The sequence below is a fragment of the Camelus dromedarius genome, chromosome 11, assembly GCF_036321535.1.
Source record: "Camelus dromedarius isolate mCamDro1 chromosome 11, mCamDro1.pat, whole genome shotgun sequence".
NCBI classification, from domain to species: Eukaryota; Metazoa; Chordata; class Mammalia; order Artiodactyla; family Camelidae; genus Camelus; species Camelus dromedarius.
In genome coordinates, this window is record NC_087446.1 from 72,971,662 (window position 1) to 72,991,593 (window position 19,932).

General features: G+C 43.2%; 1 long non-coding RNA gene and 1 pseudogene across 6 annotated transcripts in view; both read left to right on the top strand.

Annotated features, from left to right (window-relative positions):
- Window positions 1-19,920, top strand: part of LOC135322448 (uncharacterized) — a 90,555-nt gene extending 70,635 nt beyond the window's left edge. For 5 of the 6 annotated variants that reach the window (XR_010383023.1, XR_010383022.1, XR_010383024.1 and 2 more), the window contains 4 exons: window positions 12,087-12,225; window positions 13,321-13,537; window positions 18,233-18,420; window positions 18,539-19,920. This is a non-coding gene — a long non-coding RNA (uncharacterized LOC135322448). Of the gene's footprint in view, window positions 1-12,086; window positions 12,226-13,027; window positions 13,201-13,320; window positions 13,538-18,232; window positions 18,421-18,538 lie in introns of all 6 variants that reach the window. The other variant, XR_010383025.1, reaches the window with a different exon arrangement.
- On the top strand, window positions 7,792-9,125 carry LOC135322447 (diphosphoinositol polyphosphate phosphohydrolase 1-like; annotated as a pseudogene).
- Window positions 19,921-19,932: the final 12 nt, after the last annotated feature.

Here is a 19,932-nt window from a genome sequence, read left to right on the forward strand (position 1 = left end):
TAACTGTCCAAGAGTAAATACTGTGTAAGAATAGATAAAATGTACCTTGATATTTTAAAGAAAAAAACACCTGTTGGTCCTTGATTATTACCTCAGGATGACAAAAATACATAGGTAAGTGTTTATAGTTTATATCGATGGGACACAGTGATCAATGAAGTTACATAAACACTGCTGACAGGTATGTACTTCGTGAGCCAGCGGGACTGATTACAGAGTAACCTCCAAGTGGATCCTGGGCATCTGTGAGCAGTAGCTGTTACAACACCCTGTCGTCCCCAGATTTTAAAATGCCACTGTAGCATTGGCTTTCTTTTAGAAGCCATTTTTTACACTTTAATTTTTTTAAACACTCATAGCCCAGAATTTGAGTAGCATAAGAAAATTGTTTATTCTGGTGCTTTTTATTCAGCCTTATCAGTAGTCTGTATTATGCAAAAGGGGGCAAGTTGGCATTTCATATAAATGCTGTTAGTGACTGTTGAGAAACTTATACATCTCTGTTCCTTGTTTCTGTTTTCTTGATTTATTCTGTTTTATAGACTCATGACCACAGTATTCCATTTTTATTTTATGGATTTGATTTATGTGTTTACCATAAACTAAACATAAACTATCTCCAGTTCCTTGTGGAATAAGGCAGGTGCTAAGCAGTTTTTACCTTGAGAAATCTGGAGAAAAAAGATAAAACTTTAAGTCATTTCAACTATGTTCTTCCCCACTCTCCTCCATGTTCATTCTTGTAATTACATGTCTTGCTTTCTGGGAAGCCTATTTTGTTTTATTATTTTGCTATTTTTGGTTCTGACTTTGAAGATGTGCTACAAAGTACTAAAGTTCTGATGAATTAGGCTTGGAGAACTTGAATGTTGTGGCTCACCTTCTACAAAATGTGTTCTTCAGTAAGCACTATGGTTTTGCCATCTGTTAAATCATATTTACAACTGTCACTGATGTTTAAGTACTGAAGAATTTGTACATGTGCACAGACTCTTAGATCTCAGATGAGTTACAGAGAAGCAGGGGCTGGTTGGTACATAGCTACCACACAAAAGGCCAGAAGTGCCCCTCCTTTATTTAGAGAAAACCCCAGAGTGGATTATATGCATCAGTTAGGAGCTCAGGCTAAGGCAAACCCAGTTCACCATTCAAGACATTTTCTACTCTTGGAAAGAAAACTTCAAAGGACATTATGAAAAATAAATACTTGAGATCCATCCCTGCCTCAAATCAAGCCAGGAAAAAAGGTAATTATACATACTTTTCATAATAAAATTCTGTACACATAATGTATTATTTCATTTTCCTTATTCTCTACTTTCCCTGTTTCCTTCTCTCCTTCTGAGAACTTTCCTTATTCGTAGAAAAAAAATTAATCTTAAGGTGCTACATTCCATCTCTGAAAGACAGATTCAGTTCACTTCAGTTCAGGGGGTTTGTCATCATTAATTCTAGGTTTTCCTGAATGAGACCCAGAAAGTATGGGAGGTGAATATAAAATAGGAGAGCCAAACCCCTCCTCATCTGGTTGGCTTTGTAATATCCAAAATGTTTGCCAGAAAAGAGCTATAATTTAGATTGCAATGTACAAATGAAGGTGGATACAGAGAGAAATATCTGGTTGTGAGTTGAGTCTAGTGTTGGAGAGTCCGGATGTTTTATCAGTCACCTGCATGATTTATAAAGCACCTCTGCTAGTTATTTCCTGGTGGAGTCATCCATCTTGGTGGGAGGAAATGGCGGTTTCCCATGTAGAAGCCCATGCCACTATTAATAGGAATAGAAACTCTCAAGTCAGACCAGTGTCTCTGCTGCCTTTAGACTCCGGCGGGGCCGAGAGAGCAGTAGAGCCAGAAGTGATTCATGCTTTCCTTTGTGGCTCAGCCGAGTAGGCATCCGAGCCCATCACTGCTGCCTGCTGTGACAGAGGAGAGCTAGCCTCACTAGGAAAGTCACTTCCAGCTTAAAGTGCCTCCCCGGCCTTTCCCAGGACCACTTGGACTGTATTAGAATTCTTTTGGCATTGAAGTCTCTCCACTTCTGTCTGTGTGGCTGTGTCCGCTGCAGCAGCCTGCATGTGTCAGATGTAGGGCTCGTATCTGTCCGTGTGCAGGAGAGCAGCTGGAGTGGTGGCTGTTCTGTGCACAGAGGAATCAGATTCTGTTGATTAATGCAGCATCCTTTCCTCCTGTTCTTAACGTAGGGACCTCAGATCCCTTCCCCTAACAGGCGCCTTGTGTTCTCTTACTTTCTCTTCCTTTTCTGTGGAGCACCTGCTTGTGCTGCTGTCATCTGTTCATTGTTGTTAATAACTAACCTTCTACTGGATCTAGTGCTCAATGTTAAGAAAAACACTCGGAACATTTCCCAAATTTTAGAATCATCAAGAGGAGTGTGAAAGTTTTTCATTAATGTTTTAGAAGTAGTCATCCTGTCTGTACCTTTGAGAGCAAGAGAATGAAGTTTTGTTTTTAATATTACTTTATTATATTTATTTTGGACAAACTAACCCCCAACATTTCTGAAGTTTACTTTATCCAAATTCATTCATATAACAAGTGTTTTTGGGCACAGGCCTGGGTCTAGGCACTGTTGGACGCCCTCCAGGTACATTGATAAGCAAGGCAGCGCCACCTCCCCTCCCCCATCTCATGGAGCTGTCATCTGATGAAGAGGGACAGACACTTAACAATGAGCATACAAATGAGTAAATAATGTTACATGTTAAGGGGAAATAGAAAGCAGAGCAAGCGTGTCAGTGGTGGAGTCCAGCAGGTCACCATTTGAAATAAGGTAGAGTCGGCCTTGGTGAGAGAGCCCTTTGAATGCAGACTTGTAGGAGGAAATGGAATTGGCTGTGTGGGTGTGTGGGGGAAGCATATTCCAGAAAAATGAAACAGTCAATGCAAAAGTCCTGAAGAGGGAGGAATGCCTGGCATCTTGGGGATCAGCATAGAAGCCCACATGGCTGGGGCAGAGTGGGCAGAGAGGGGCAGGGGAGGTGAGGTCGGGCATCACAGGGACAGGCACGGTCGGCTTTTCTAGGGCATTAAGCAGCCGTGGGCTTTCACTCAGTGTGGAAAGGTGAGCGCCTGTGAAGTTGTGAGCATGGCAGTGACTTCACCTGATGTATCCTTTAGACAGATTCCACGGGCTGATGCCATTGACTGAATGCATTCAAATATAGACCCACACCATAGGGACACAGGAAGAAGCACAGACACCAGTTAGACAGGGATTTGAGGAATCCGGGGTGGGAGTGATGGGGCTCGATCCAGGGTGGTGGCAGTGGTGGTAATGAGAAGCAGTTGGATGGGGATGTATTTAGGAGATAGAGCCGAAAGTCTAAAAGATTGGTCCGGGGTTGTGAGAGAGGCGTCATGGGTGATGGCAGGGTTTGCGGCTTGAGCAGCTGGAAGAATGTGGTTCCTCTCCGGCTGGGATGGAGGGAGAGGCAGAGTGGGCTTGGGGGTGGAGGGAGGACCAGGAGTTGAGCTGCTGAGGTGCTAATTTTGAGATGCCTGTTCTGTGTGCCAGTGGAGATGGCAAGGAGGCGGTCAGATAGAGGAGTCTGAAGTTGAGAGGGAGGTGTGGACTGTAGGTATCAAGTGTTGTGAAAAATGAATATTTTTGAAGCCGTGGGTTTTTTTTAATCGAAGTATAATGGATTTACAGTATTGTGTTAGTTTCAGGAGTACAGCAAAGTGAACCAGTTTTTTTGCAGATTATATTCTGTTATAGGTTATTACAATCATTGGGTAGAGTTCCCTGTGCTGTACAGTAAATCCTTGTTGCTGAACTATTTTATGTACAGTAGTTTGTGTCCATTAATTGCATACCCTTGATTTCTCCTTTCCCCCACCTCCCATTGTTAGCCACAAGTTTCTTTTCTGTCTGTGAGTCTTTCTGTTTTCATATATGTTCATTTGTATTATTTTTGAGATTCCCCACGTAAATGATATATAGTTTTTGTCTTTCTCCATCTGACTTACTTCATTACACATAATATTCTCCTAGACTTGACAAAGATTATCAAGGGAGCATATCTGGAGAGAAAAGGCAAACCAAGGCCTGAGCCTGGGGCGTGCTGAACTAAAGAGGTCAGGAGGGAGAGGGGTAATCTGCAAGGACAGAGCAAGGTTGAGGCAACCTGACCATGTGCGCTCCTGAAGCCAGGTGGGGAGAATATATAGAGGAGAGTAGATCTGCTGTGTCTGCTGCTGCTGAGAGAGAATGAGGATTGACAGCTGACCTTGGAATTTAGCAGGAAGGAGGCTGTCAGCATTGGACAAGCAGTTTCCGTGGGCAGGTGGCTGTGAAAGGAAAACTGGGAACAGGAGAAGTGGAATTGGCTACTTCAAGGTATAGACCCCCTGGAGGAAAGGGTGTAAAATTTGGGGGGGGCAGTCGCTGGCAGGAGGGTGGAGTCAGGGAAGCCTTTTGTTTCACCTTGTTTTGAATTTAATGAGAGAAATCGTGGTACGATTGAACAATAGAATGTTTGCACTTTTTGGAAAGATGCGGTAGCCAGGAAGAAGTGCATGATGAGGGGAGTCGTAGAGCAGAGTCCTCGAGTGGAGGGGATGTAATGGGGTCCAGGGCACAGTGGGAGGGTTGGCTTCAGGTGGGAACATGGACAATTCACCTGTGGAAAAGCAGAGAGGAGGGGAGAGGTGGGTGTGGGTACTGGTAGCGGGTAGAAGTGGTGAGAGATGGGGGTAATTTCCTCCGGTTGCCTCCACTTCCTCTGAGAAGTAAAACATGTAGTGATGAGGCAGCAGTGAGGATGGGGCCAGGGTGCTGGAGGGGAGCAGGTGTGGGGAGCTCTCCTGGAGGGCTGGGCTCCCAGCAGCAGGAAGTCTGCTCCAGGTTGGTGACTGTGAATGTGAGCTGGGACCAGGCAGACGGGTGTGTGTGTGTGTGTGCACGCGTGTGTGTGCGCACATGTGTGTGTGAGTGTGCACAACCACGTTCTCCCACATGACTGCAGGTGTTGGTAGTTGTGTAGTTGGATTTACTAAGAGGAGTGGTTTTTGCCCAATGAGTGCAGCGGACTGAGAGAGGAACAGGAAGGAGCTGCCCTTGTGTATGGGAAGTAAGTGGAGTCATGAAGGAAGAAGACACATTGCGGGTGTGGACAGTGTGAGAAACGCAGGATCAACAGAGTGTGTCCCAGAGGCCCGGGCGCTGTGGGCATCCAGGTGCCAGAGAGCATGCCTGGTGGGGGGGAAGGACTGCCAGTGAGTAAATGCCTAAGACTGAGATGCATGCACGGTTGCATTACTGGTGACAGAAAAAGACCTGGAAAGCCAGTGGGAGAAAGCATCTGGGGCAGAGAGATGTGCATAGGGAGGGAGTTGAAGGGTCTCTGATGCGCAGTTGGAAATCACTAAGAGTGAAACCAGACGTCAGGTCACAGTCAATTGAAATGAGGGGGATGGCATAGAGGTTGACAGGTGAAGGCAACCATATTTTTATTAGCATTTTCCCTGATTTCAAAATTTCATAGTGTTTGCGACTGCCAAAATAAAAACACATCTCTAAAATTCATATTTATTTAAATACATTGGCAAACTATGATTTTCTGTTTTTGTACTGATCTACTTTTTCTCATTAGAGTCTCTGTTAAATAGGATTAAAAAAAAAAAAAACAAACTCTGTCTTTTTGTTGGAAAATTGCCCAGAGTGATTTTAGTTTTATTCCAAAGAACTGGAATTCCTTGGGGGTGGTTGTTACTTGTGACAGGCTGGGTGTCAGAGAAGCAGCCTCTGAGCCAGAGGCGAGTGTACAGAGTCTAGAGACTGTGCTTGGCGTCAGCACTGGCTCCGAGGGAGCAGCCCCTCGTGACTGGGGCTGGCGCAGTTTGAAGGCTTCTCTTTTTCACGCAACCAGGAAGCCTGGGCCAGTTAATTCAGAGCTGGTGCACCTGTGCCAGGAACCAGAGCCCCCCCTTCTTTCCTGCTGCAAAACCCCTCGTTTGTGACTTTAGTCTTTCTTGTCACAAGACAGCTGCACAATCTCCAGCCCAGTCAGGAGGAAGAGGGTGAAAGGTAAAAGGTTCATGCCTGTTAACACAGCAGCTTAATCAGAGAAGTAGTCACTGTCCTGGAAGCCCCGTGTTGGAAATTTTTGCTTTCATCTTACTGGTCAGAACTTTGATCCTGTGCCCCTGCCCCCTGCTCCACCCCAGGTGCATGGAGTCCAGGGAGAGGTGTGTTTTTAACTGGCACATTGCTGCCCAGGGCAAAATTTTAGTGTGGAGGAAGAGGAGATTGTCAGCTAGCAGTGTCTGCCATGTGGTGATTTTGCTTTTTATTCTAAATTAATTTTCTTTGACTGTCGACATGTATTTTTATTTTTAGATTAGTATGTTTATTGTCACAAAAGGAATAGTTGCTCATTATTTAAATTCAAAAATACAGAAAAGTAAAAAGGAAGAAATAATTTAGCCAGAAACAGCTGGTGCCATAGTGGGTGAGCCTCATCCCATGCCTCTCGTGTGTGTGTCCTTCTGCAGATGGAAGGAAGCAGGGATGAGAGCTAGAAGGAAGGAGACAGGCAGGCATATGGACAAATAAAATTGGACAAAGCATTTTATAATAACAGATCACACTTTATCAGTTCTTTTAAATAAAACATTAAGTTTCATTTTACTTAAATCTGTAAGAAGAAAAACAAACTTCATCCTGAGAAATGTTATGTCCCAAAATGTCCCTTCAAGAACATAGATTATGAAAACCCCTGAAAGACTGCCAAAACCGTATTGTTATTTTTAACTCCTTTTTCCAGTTTTATACATGATCAGTTTTCCCTTCTATTAAATATGTAGTGAAACTCTTACATCCCCTACTCGCATGACTCCTACCCATTTTTGTTGGTTTTATTTTTAATAAGTATGTTACTTATAACCTTATTTTATATACTATATATGTCATATCATATTATATATACTTATATATGATTGTATTATTTATAATCAATATATTTATTATATTCTCTCCAGCAGCTGTAATTCCCTTAAGTGTTTGAAAGTGGATCTTGGTTCTGGTTATTACAGAGCCAGAATGCTTTTCACCAGTCCATTAGCCATTGTTCCTCCATTCTGGAATTATTTTGATTGCCTTATAATTTGACTGAATTTTTTGAAGCCATTTTTTTTAAAGAAGGGCTCAGAAGTCCCAAATTCTGCAGTGTTTTCATGTTTGAATTTTATATCTAAGTAAATTTTCTTTCCTGTATAAAAGGAAAAGATACTGTCCATGTACTATTACTGAAAATAACAACTTAGAGAGGTCAAAATTAAGAACCCAGGAAGGGAGAATTGTGGTGTAAAAGCACTGGCTGACTGCAGCTGGAGCAAGAACCACCTGCCACACTCCTGGCCGCCCAGTCCTGGTAGAATAACAGTGCTGGCAGGTCTGACCCATTCACTGGCCACGTTAATGGGCCTCCAGTGACTTGGAGGGATTAATGGCCTGATTTTACAATGACTCAAATAGATCTTTTATGAGTGCTTTAAGGGGTTTCTACAGAAAACCTACATCCAACTAGCCAATTAAATGTGATTACTACTCTATAAGGAAAACCTAGAAAAGATTTGAAGGAAATCTTGGGGTGAAGTACTTTTGGGGACTTGGCTCTTCTTTTGACTTTTCTGTAGTTTCCAAATCTTTAAGAACCATTTATTTCACTTTTAATGAAAAAAGTAAACTTTGCATTTAAAAAGTTAACGTCCTAATCGGGAGGTGGCGGCCCTGGCAGCGGTGGCACGGGGCCTGGGGGGGGGGAGATGGGGGAATGAGGCGGCGGCTGCGGGCCACGGCTGAGCCGAGTAGTGGAGAAGCGGCTCCCCCTCGCTGCTTCCCTTGGTCGAGCCGGGGGAGTGCGCGCGGCTGTCTGGAGCGGGCTCCCCACCTTCGACTCCCGCGACCCGCACCGCACCCCCAACGGGGCCTGAAGGATGATGACGCTCAAGTCGAACAGACCCGCACCAGTGACGGCGCCGGCTACAAGAAGAGGGCCGCGTGCCTGTGCTTCCAGCGACAGCGAGGAGGGTGTGCTACTCGTGAGCAGTAGTCGCCATCCAGACCAATGGATTGTCCCTGGAGGAGGCACGGAGCCGGAGCAGGAGCCGAGGGTGGCAGCAGTCCGTGAAGTCTGTGAGGAGGCTGCAGTAAAAGGGACATTGGGAAGATTAGTTGGAAGTTTTGAGAACCAGGAGAGGAAGCATAGAACGCACGTCTGTGTGCTCGCTGTCACGGAAGTGCTGGAAGACTGGGAAGACTCAGCGTTGGAAGGAAGAGGGAGTGGTTTAAAACAGAGGCTGCCATCAAAGTGCTGCAATGTAACAGACCTGTGCTAGCATCGTATTTTGAAACGTTGAGGCAAGGCTGCTCAGCCAACAGTGGCACCCCGGTTGCGGCCACCACATACTCAGTTTCTGCTCAGAGCTCGATGCCAGGCATCAGATGACTGAAGATTTCCTGTAAGAGAAACGGAAATTGGAAACTAGACTGAAATGCAGGGCTTCCCTCTCAGCCTTGCTCTTTTCACCTCCCCTCACAGGCCTCCTCTTTCAAATAAGGCAAGGTGGGCAGCAGAGAAAGGGCTCATTGATAATGCTGCTGTTTGGTGTTACGTGATGGGGCTTTTTTTCACCCTCCTTTTATTGAGCAGGCGGGGCTTGGGTATGTAATTTGTAAGTAAGTTTGTGCATGATCTGTCTCTCCCTTTTCACACCCCTACAAGTCTCTGAAGAGGCAAACAGCCTTTCCCCTGCCTTGGATTCTGAAGTGTTCCTGTTTGTCTCATCCCAGGCCTGGCCAGATATTTTTCTTTGATTTTTAATTGTTTTTATTAAAAGATACCAATATGAGATGAAATCTTTCAAGAACTTGTCCTATAATGTGTGTTAAGTCCAGTAGGTTGGTCACTTTTACTGCAGGACACATTTATCTACACATTATATACTGGGCATATAATATGTAAATAAATGACTTTTAGAAGAGGAATTTACCTGTTTAATTTTTCAAGGTTTTTTTTTTTGTTTGTTTTGTTTAAATTTGGGGTGTTTCTCAAGTGGAGAGCCTCACAATTTACTTTTTGTTTTTGATGCTAGTGGCTAGGTAAGTTTCCCTGTCCTTTCTCTTTTCCCCAGTCATTGAGTCTAGTTATGTAGGGTATGGGAAGAGCTTATTAGCAACCTTCATTGTGCTCCCAGGATTCATGGCCTTCTCTTCTCGAAGCTGTGTTTCCATGCCAAGAAAGAAAGAGGAAGAAACATATTTTCTTTTTTATTACCAAGCCAGGAGCAAATGGCCTCAGCTCAGATCTGGAGAAACAGTGATAGAAATGGAATGCCTCCCTACGTGTTGACAATAGGGATTTGAACTGGATTCTTGGGATTATTATCTAAAAGACTGGAGCATGGAGCACTGTTTATATCCTGCTGGTTTGGAATTTTTTCCATAATGCTACTTACCGCTGACAGCGGCCTTTTTGTGCATACATGTCTTACACCGTGTTGAACTGGATATTGTCCTTGTGCTTCAAAGCATCCAGCTGTACTTGGCAAGTGCAACTGTACAGTCCTGTCCCCTCTCTGGGTAACCATGTTAAGTTCCTGAAAAGTACACAGGAGGAAAATTCAGGTGTTTGCTTGTCTTTGTGATGATACAGCATTTGTAATTGCACCATGAAGCATGCTCAGAAATACTAAATTTGTCTCCCACTGGGATGTGGAAGGTCCATCTTCTGCTGAGAAGTGGTATGGAAGAATGCTTAATCACTTACTAGAACAGCTACGTAATGCATTGGCCCACTTCAAACTGTCTTGTTGGTTTTTGATACATATTTGACGCTGGCTTCATTTGCCAGTTGTGTTGCTTATTTGGGAAGTAAGCAGAAAAGGGTCTTGAGACAGGAGGGGGAGGGTGGGGAGGGGGGCAGCACTGATCAGTCCCTGGCTTGGGACAGGAGTTTGTTGCTATACTCTTACTGGCATCTCCTTTGTCAAAACATAGCCAAGATGTGCAATTAAAATTGTAGTTCCCTTTATTTAAAAATTCTAGTAAATACTCCAATTTTGAAAAAAAATTAACATCCAGAAATAATTATATTAAATAATGTAAAATTTCAATTCTTCACTTACCTCAAAGGTAGTCAGGGAAATGATCACTGGGGGTCAGTTCAGGACCTGCAGGGTTTGAATATGGGCCTCCGGATCTCTTCTAGGGATTTCCCTTAAACTTTCTTTTTGTATTATTAACTGAATAATTTATTGGCCTTAGAACCATTTCTGCTGTTTGAGGATTTATGAGGTATCTTAAAAGCCAAAAATTTGACCAAAATATACATGAATAACATTTTTTCTAATGTAATGTATGATATCACAGTATTAGAGAAGGATTATCATTTTTTAATCAAATTTAAAGTAGTTGTTATAGTTTCCATGCAATTTATATTATTCCAGTGATACTATAACTTGATATAATTTATATAGAAAAATGTGCTTTAAAGCCCACTTAATCTGAACTAGAATGCTTCATAAAGTTATCAGCTGCTCTTTGATTCCTCTTTTAGATACTTTGTTATTGTTGTGAACATTTAAGAGTAATTTATTTAAAGTGATGAAACCTGAAATTATCCCGATCCACATTCTCCTCACATTTATTTAGCTCCATGTGTCATGGGACATGAGCCTTGGGTCAGTTGGCCTCCGTGTCAGATGGAGTAGAGACTGGTCCCGGGCATGGGTCCTGCGTGCGGGGCCCTGCGTGCAGGGGGACTGCTGTGTGAGGGCACTTGTTATGCACCAGCCTGCTGTGAGATCCTCACTTGTCTTAGTTCTCCGGTTGTATTTGTGCTTCTTGTTACATAATTGCCGAATACACATTCAGCGTAGTTTGTATTTGTGGTGGTTTTTTCCATTGTTTATAACATTTAGGAATATCTGGAGCAGGACTCACCAAGCCTGCAGCTCCAGCTTCCCACGGGGAAAGCTGCGTGGCTACCCAAGAAGCCTGAGGGCCCCTCAGAAACTGATGCCTGTGTTCAGTTTCTGAATGTAGGTGTTGAATTTCACAGTAATATTCATAATGGTTGTATGTCTTTAAGTATATGTAGAAATTAAATAATAATGAAATATATGAAATTTCTTCTGCACTGAGTGATACCGCACTCACTCACTCTTATTGAAAATTTATTGATTTTTCTTGTGTAGTAGAACATTGTTAACTGTGTCATTTTCATTCTTTGTGGTTTTTTTCCCCTAACCCACTGTGTTCAAATCTAATATACAACTCTACATACTGAAGTAATGCTTTTCCTTAAAAGGGTTCTTCAGGATACGGTGGTGGGAACAAGGAAGCAGAACTATGTTTGAAAGAGCTCAGGAAGCAGAGGGAAAATGGAGCTGGGGGCGCAGGCCCTCGGGGAGTGGATTACAGTCACATTCTTAGAAAAAAAGAGCGAGAGCTTTGGAAGATAAGATGGAGGAACTACAGAGACAGCAGGAGAAGGAACTTTTCCAACTGAGTCAAGACAATTATATTCTTCGAGCCAAAGGACTAGACACATTGTCCTACTTTTCCTTTTATTTATGGAAAAAGAACTACTACTCTCCACTAAATGCACTGTCACCCTCTGTCCCTGTGGCTCTTTGACTTGATGCATTTGCTGTCAGTGACTTGGTTCCCAAGAGTGCCTTCTAACAGAAGAGCCTAAATCGAACCCCTGGGGGAAAATCAGAATTTAAATTGGCTCATATTGATCCTTCTCTTGTTAGCAGTCCTTTTTGAAAATAAATCCCTTAGTTCACGGTGACCTTCAAGGAAGACAGAGTTTCAGAAAGATTGCTGTAGAAGGGCTAAGTTCAGAGAATGACACTGTGTAGCATTTCTGAGTTAATGCCATCATCAGAACCATCAGCACAGAGCATCCTGTAATGAATTAACCATCACTGGTGTTAAGCTAATTCCAGTGTGGTTGTAAGACAGTTCTAGGTCTGTGCGCCTTGTGTTTTCTTTTATTCTTCCATACTTCATCACTTCCTTTTCCAAATAAAACTATTTCTGCATTTTCTCAGTGAAGTAGCTTTGAAGAATCAAACAAAAATCAAAGGTGGTTGCAGTTTGAGGAAACATCGGATCCTGTCACTGAAGAAAAAGCAAAGCAAATCCAAAAAGAAATAGGAACAAGAGACACTTCTTCAGGGATGTCAACAGGTATGGTTCTTCAGCACATAATGGGTTTGCTATGAGATCTTTTGGTTTTGAAAATAAGGCATTTAAAAACATTTGTTTCCATTTAATAGGTAATGGGAATTCTGGCAATGTGAGGAAGTAATCATTTGACTGGTCTGCACATTTGTCATGGGCAGAATTAAAATGGTTAAGAGCATAGTTTCTGGATGGTTCTTGGCTTCACTGCCTGCTGTGCAGCCTTGGGCAAATCACATCCCCCCTCTGAGCCAGTTTTCCCGTCTGTGAAATGGGAATGAGACTGACAGTACCTGTCTCACAAGAATGGTTGTGAAATTAAGATAAGACAGCGCCCCTGTCTCCCGGAGCCTTGCAGCAAAGGCAGGCTGATTCTGCCCCCGGCCTGCCTGCTGGGGGGGAGCCCCCCTTCCCTAGTTGGAGTTAAAAGAGTGTGGATTAAGGGGGTTTTCACTGGTGTAGTGAGCCAGGGGCCCAGAGAGGCCCACGCCCCCGTGGGAAACCAGGATTCTGAGGGTGCGGGGACTACATCCTGGCTCTCCCTGAGGGTCACGGGGCCTTTGTCACCTGCTGGTCAGGGCTCGGCTGGGCCAGCGGGGTCTTCCATGGGCTCGGAGAAGCCACTTGTGTGAAATTAATGCCACATTAGGAAGTATATATATTTAAATCATAAAAAAAAACAGTGCAGACCAACCTGAGTGCCCTCCACACAGTAACCAGTTAGTGCTTGTTGCCTGTGACTAATTTTATAACCATGTTCCCTTAGAAACTGTCCTATTTTTCTTTCATTTTCTATAATGTTTTTCAGTAGACAATATTGGCTGGTTTTGATATTATATTCAGAAATATGAATCTGAAATCAATTGCCAATGCCCTGAGATTGAAAAAAATTTGACTTAAAATTGGGAGAAAATATATGTGTCCTGTAGAAGTCAGACATTTGTTCTGTGTGATGGCATCTTGGTGGAGCTGACCTGACAGGTAGGCAGGACAGGTTCGGTGGTCTCCAGCTTAAGCTTTACCTTCATTTCCTCCCCACAACTCCCCCTTTTTTTTAATTCCCTCCCCCTTCTGTCTCATTATCTTTTTCTCCTTTGACAGTAGTAGCCTAAGCCTACAGCCTGCCAATAAGAAGCATTTTCACTGCAGGGATGCCCAGAGAAAGTGTTAACCACATCAGAGATGGCAGCATTTACTACAAATGGGGTAGCACTGATTTTGCAGGACACGCGGCCCTAGAGTTATTGAGAGCCATCCAGACCCTCCGCCTGCTGTTCTGCACTTGCTGCGCGGAGCGTGCACTTTAAGGAACAGACCTGTGAGTATTCCAGCCACCCCTCACACACACACAGAACACAAGACTTGTATGTCAACATATGTACGTATTTTTCTGGGTTTCAAGAATTCTGCAGAATTAAGCACAGACTATCTGCCAGGCATTAGGCCAGGCGTGGTGAGACAGCTCAGAGTTTCATTAGATTCACAAAGGTCCTTGGTTTTCATCAGATTCTTAATTTTAAAGAGGTTAATAAGCCAGAGCATCTAAGCATAGATTGCCACTGATCTCACTGTCTAAGCCCCTCTTTAGCTCAAGCCAGGTGCTGAGCTGAGTGTAGGCTTTATTCTGCCTCATCCTGATCTTCCAGAAACACCGAGTCTCTACCTCCTTGCTTACAGAGAGCTCCAGAAAGAAGCCTGGCTACCCACTATGGCTCCATCCAGTTACCTCACCACAGAAAGTTGGGCAAAAAAAAACAGAAAAAAAGAAGGTGCAAATGTCACTAAGTCCAAACTCTTTCTGCTCACTGCACAAGAGGCCAGTAAATTAGGAGACAGGGTCTTGGGGCAAGGAACAGCGACTTTATTTAGAAAGCCATTCAGAAAGCCGGCAGACCAAGAAAATGGCCGACTAAGGTCCTGGAGAACCACCTTCCCCAAGTCAGAATTCAGGCTCCTTTCCTACTTGCTTGGTTGTTGCAAACTTCTTGACATAGGAATTCTTTGTTCTTGGAATACTGTGTTCTTGCAGCTGGCAACGTAGGTCAGATCATGGTGCCCCTGTAAACCTCCAACAAAAGAAATGCTATTTTGTATTCTGCAACTTGTTATCTTTATATGAATGGAAATGTGTTAATGTCCTTAAAGGTCAGAGCCTTGAGAACAGGCTCTCCTGTATATTTCAGACTATTGGCAACATTGTTTCACAAAAGGTGCAGAGATGGCAAGTCTGAGCCTAGAAAAGAGAGCACAGGGTTAAAGTCAAAGGAACAGATCTAATATGGAGCCGGGTTTGTTCTTTTCCATCACACAAACAGCCCCCCTGGCCTTTCCATCCCTGGTGTGCAAAATCAGGACGTTGTTTTTCTTGCAGTCACTCGCCCCACTTACCCCTGTGAAATGCAGAACATTATACTGACAGGCTCGTTAGCTTTGGGAAGTTCTGCAACTTTTTTGTTTACTAAGCATTTTGAGCATTTTGGAAACAATTGTTTTCAGCTAACAAATTGTCTTTTGAGAAAATTGAAACAGTTTGAAAAAAATTTTAAAGCTTACTCAAAAACTGAAGAAATTTAAAGACTAAAAATATTTAAAGGCTGTATCTTTCATGAGCACATATGCTAATGTTATATAGGTCCTGCTGAGTGAACTAAAATGTAACTTTCTATTTATAAAAAGGAAAATGAAAAATTGTATAACCAAGTGAAAGATCTCCATGAACAAAACAAGAAAAATGAGAAGTGAATGTTCAAGGAAAACCAGAGCTTATTCAGTGAATTAGCTTCCTGAAAATAAGTCCTTTTTAAATTCTTAAAATCAAATCAATTCTTTCTAAGCATTTTATTGTTATATTAATAATACATTTAGTTACACTTGGAAATTTTAAAAATTATACACTGATTTTCAGTTTTGTAACTTTCATGTTTTTACATTTAAGTGGATATTCTTTTGGCATTAGACGACTAATACATACTTCAGTATTTTCAGCATATTCATATTTGAATTTGACATCAGTTTTAGGAAGTTGAACAGCCCTCTTGATCCTTCATTAAGCCTGGGACACTTACATAATGCATCTCAGTAATGATGCTTTTAGTAATAATAGTAAACTAAATATACAGTATCATTTACTGTCTTAGGTCAGTTTCCAAACAAGTAGAGCCTGAGCTGGGGGTCCTTGTGGAGGTGATTTCCTGAAGGATAACTCTCAGGAGAAGGGGAGTGAGATAAGCAAGGTGGGGGTGGGCAGGGGGAGGGAGGGCAAGTGAGACTGTGGTGTCAGTCAGAGGCTGGCATCATTCTTCTCTCACCATGAAGCTCAGGAGAGCAGACTGCACCCCACAGTTGGTCCCCAAATAAGGCAAGTGGGGGAAAGCCATTTACTCCCCTATCCAGTCAGTCCCTGGCTGAAGTGTGCTGTAGGAAGTGGGTGGGGGTATCTCTAGGCCAGGGGGCAGGGACTGCCATTTGGTGAGGATGTTTCTCCAGAGTAGGGGAGCCTGCAAGTGGTGAGAACCAGCACTCACTGTGGTGGGCTGGTGGAGCACCAGAACCTACATAGGAATCATGCTCCCCACTGTAAGGGCTTTGGATGTTACTACACTCACCTTTAACATGTTAAGTGAAGGAGCTGAACTGACAACCATGGGCAAGCTAGGTCCTGTCTTCTTTTAAGAAGTGACTAATCATTTCCCCTAAACATTCAAATAGGACTGCTGTCAGAAGAAACGTCTTTGGCTGTGAATGTCATGTATGTTACACATATTTACATACTTCTTCCATTTTTCTGTAACATAACTTAGGGCATTGAGGCAGGGCTGCTGGTTGCTCACACTGATCTTTCATGCAAAATAGAAAAAGATACACATTGTATAGACAAAGCTAGAAAGTACACAGGTCGGCAAGTGAGGGCACTTTTGCATAAATTAGGGGGGGGAATCTCCTTTCCCCAGGCCAAGGCTAATGATCTGCCCAGTTCTGATGCATGAAGATTTACATCTGCTTCCTTCCCAAATGCTTCAGTAAAGTGTTCCAAAATTTCACCTCTTATATTGCCTGGTTTTTAAAAGAGAAGATCCATTCCAGGGCCCAAAACTGGAGCTCTAAATAATTTTCATAATGAAATAAATGATTTCTTTAGTACATTGGGGTTAGATGATCATATATGGAGTTCTAACGTCCTTTTATAATGTCTCTGGAGAAACAGAAGAATTGATTCTAAGGTTCAGGTGGTAGACTGTATTTGGTTGGTTAGTTTCCATGTGTATGACTGGCAATGTGTGTTTCTCAGAAAGGAGTCTAGAATGACATGACAGGGGGCACAGAACCCACAGGAAAAATGCAGCAAATCTTTATGGGACATTGTTTTGTTTTTTCTCTGAGAATTGGCAGGAAGTATTTTTATATTCCTAATAAGCCAACACCCTGAGGGTTTCCATTCTTTTAGATCCCGCATCAAAATTTCCCTCAGAGTATAGTCCTCATTTAGTATTTTACTCTTTAGAGAAAATGAACTTTTTGTCTTCAGTGACACAGAGTTCCACTGTGAATTAGTTTTTAATTTTTAAGAACTGAATATTTTGTATTGAAAGGAGTAAGGACCAGAGTGGTGGACGATCAAGTCAGAGAGGTGGCCAGAGGCCCCTGAGCGTGTCTCACAGTAAAATCTTGAAGAACCTCAGTAACTCTCCTGAAATGACATCCAGAGAAGGTCACACAGAAGATACAACAATGAAATGATGCAGCCAAAACCCATGATAATGCAGGGCTTTATGGATGGATTAATTTTCTTGGTAAGGCAGTTTTAAGGTAGTGTGGTACAAAACTTCTGACAATTTTTATTTTGAAACTGAACTGTACCAAGTGTCCTCCAATGAATCCAAGAATTGCTTCAGCAGGTCTAAGTTGAGTCCCATGTTCATTTACTGAGCACCTGCCCTCTGCTTAGTGCCATCAGGTAACAAGGTGGTGACATCAGTGTCGGTCCCCAGAGAGCTTGCAGCTTGTTAAAGAGAAAAGGCCTGCACAGAGGTCAGGGTCATGGGAAACAAAGCCCTGAGCGCTGTGCTGGAGCGACATGGAAGGTTCATGGGGAGGTGCAGAGGGGTCATCAGGAAGAGCCGCACTTGAACTCAGTCTTGAAGGATAAGTGTGACTGTGAAACAGAGGAGTGAGGGTATTGAGAGTTGTGTGGAATGTTGGGCCAAGCATTTTTTTCCCTGCATTTTTCATACAAGGGTGAGCAAAATCAAGTTCTGCTTTCTAGTAAATATATACTGTGTCAGGTGCCAATGAGTGTTTAGGGAAGAAAATAAAGCAGCACACCTGGGGGCCATTTTAGAAAGAGGGATTGAGGAAGGCCTTCCTGGGGCCGCACCTGAGCAGAAGCCCTGAGCCAGTGCGGAAACGAGACACCTAGCTCCGGGGGGGGGGGCAGAGCTGCAGGCAGGGGACACAGTGCCAGCACCCTGGGGTAGGAGTGTGCTGGGCATGTTCCCAGGACAGCCAGGAGGTCTCTGCGGCTGGAGTGGAGCAGGAGGGGGAAGATTTGTGGGAAATGCATCAGAAGAGTGGGCAACACTGGGTTGTGCAACACTGAAGGTCATGGTAATAAGGACTTTGGATTTACCCTAAGAGAGAGGGGAGCCACAAGCGGGTTTCAGATGAAGGAGTGATATTAATGGACTCTTCAAGAAATTCACCTCTTCCTGTGTGGAGGACAGACCGCAGGTGCCGGGAGGGGAGAGGCGGGCTAGTTAGGGGGTCGTCGTCATCCGGGAGCAGTGAGAGCGGTGGCGGGGAGGGCCCTGCAGCTGTGCTGGGCACATGCTCAAAGCTGGCTCTGGCGGGCTCCGGGAAACTCTGGGAAGCCCATCATCCTTTGGAGGGGCTGGGGTAAAGTCAGATCTAAAATTTAGGGAAGATAATCAGCAGCAGAACTTAGGATGGGTTGGGCGAAAGGGAGCCTGTACCACAATCTGTCGTGGTTAGGAATAATTTGCTTTTGTATTTCTAGGAATATCAAGAAAGAGAAAACCGGTTTATTGGAAGACCTCAAAAGACTGAAGCAAGACAAGCAAGCTCTTGAAGCAGACTTGGGAAAAATGAAGACAGAGACCAAGCCAGAGAGCAGGTGCATGCACCTCATGGAGCACGCCGAGCTGGGATAGTCACTTTATACTCGTAACTGTTCTGAACTTGAGTGTAAGTAGTAGCAATTGGATAATAAAAGCAAAATGCTATCCCTAGAAGTATATTGTAATTTTAGAAACTTTTAAAAATTAGTTATTAAGAGGTATTTGCGTTTGATTGGATTCTGTAGCAATAACTGCAAGATTGAAGAAACTCAAAGATTATTTTGAATTCGTGGCACTGCGTGCACAGTTGTTTGCAGTCCTCCCAGCCAGACGGTGACCTTCCAGGGCCTGGTCTCCCTTTTTATCCCTGGGCCTGAAATGTAAGCTCTCAAGTGTTTAACAAATGAAAAGACAACACCATGCTGTGTTTGTAGAAGACTGAAAGGTGAATATTGCATTCCCCACCGGGGAAAACAAAGGAGGAGTTAGATAAGAATGCAGGAAAGTTTAATATTAAAAAAATTAGAAATAAACAGAAGGGTACTAGTAAGGGTTTCAGGGAGGAGAAGAGTTTGAGCTGAGTCCTGGCAGGTGGAGGGCCTTGGGAGGAGAGGAGGGAGGCCACCCAGCTGTGTCTCATGGGCGTGTCACTGAGCTCACCTGTCCTGGGCCAGAGGCGGGCCAGGCACAGGGCCAGAAAGGTCGATCTGCAGAGCCCTTGTTTGCCGAAGGAAGTATCTTTTCTCTGTGATTTTATGATCTTCAGTGTAAGATACGTACAAATAAAATCCACTAACCTGTTTGTAAGAACTATATTTTCCTAGTCTGTAAAATAGAATAATAATCGTCACTCCCATCATGTGTTTGTTGTGTTAAGTAAAATCATACAAACTTTGAGAATTGGGACTGTGAACACAGCCTTCTTTTACTAACACACTAGACTGGACACAACCTTGCTACATCCATTGTTTTGTTTTGTTTTGTTTTTGCCTCTTATTTTTTCATAATGTTTTCATTAGATAGGCATTGGTTTTCATGTGAAATATTTTAATTTAGTTATTTCTATATTTTGAAAAATTTGGGTTATTGAGTTACTTTATCTTATAGGTGAAAAATTACATAAAATAAAACTTTTAGAAGAAACACATAAGAAATGAGTTACCTGCAGAAAAGATTACAGTGGTGTGCTGAAAACCAGGGGCTTCTGGGTAATTATGCAGTTCAGCTTCAGGAAGCAAATGAAGATACTGAGAAGCTCAGACCTGAGGTGATAGAGTGCTCCAGAATGTGTTCCTCTAGATGAACGCTGTTAACTTTAACAGCCAGCTCTTAGTCTCATGTCACTGAACCAGTGCTCTAAATTCTGTTAATTGAAACAGCTGATTTGGGTTTGGTTTTCTTTTCTTTGTGTAGTCTGTTTTAGATTAGACTGAGAATACAGTCCACTGTCCATATCTAGGGTCTCCCTATCCAGTGGATTCAACCAACTGTGGATTGAAAGTATTTGGGGAAAAGCAGAAACTTCCAAAAAGCAACACTTGAATTTGCCACACGCTGGCAACTACTTACATAGCATTCACATTACATCAGACATCATGAGTAATCTAGAGATGATTTGAAGGATACGGGAGGGAACACA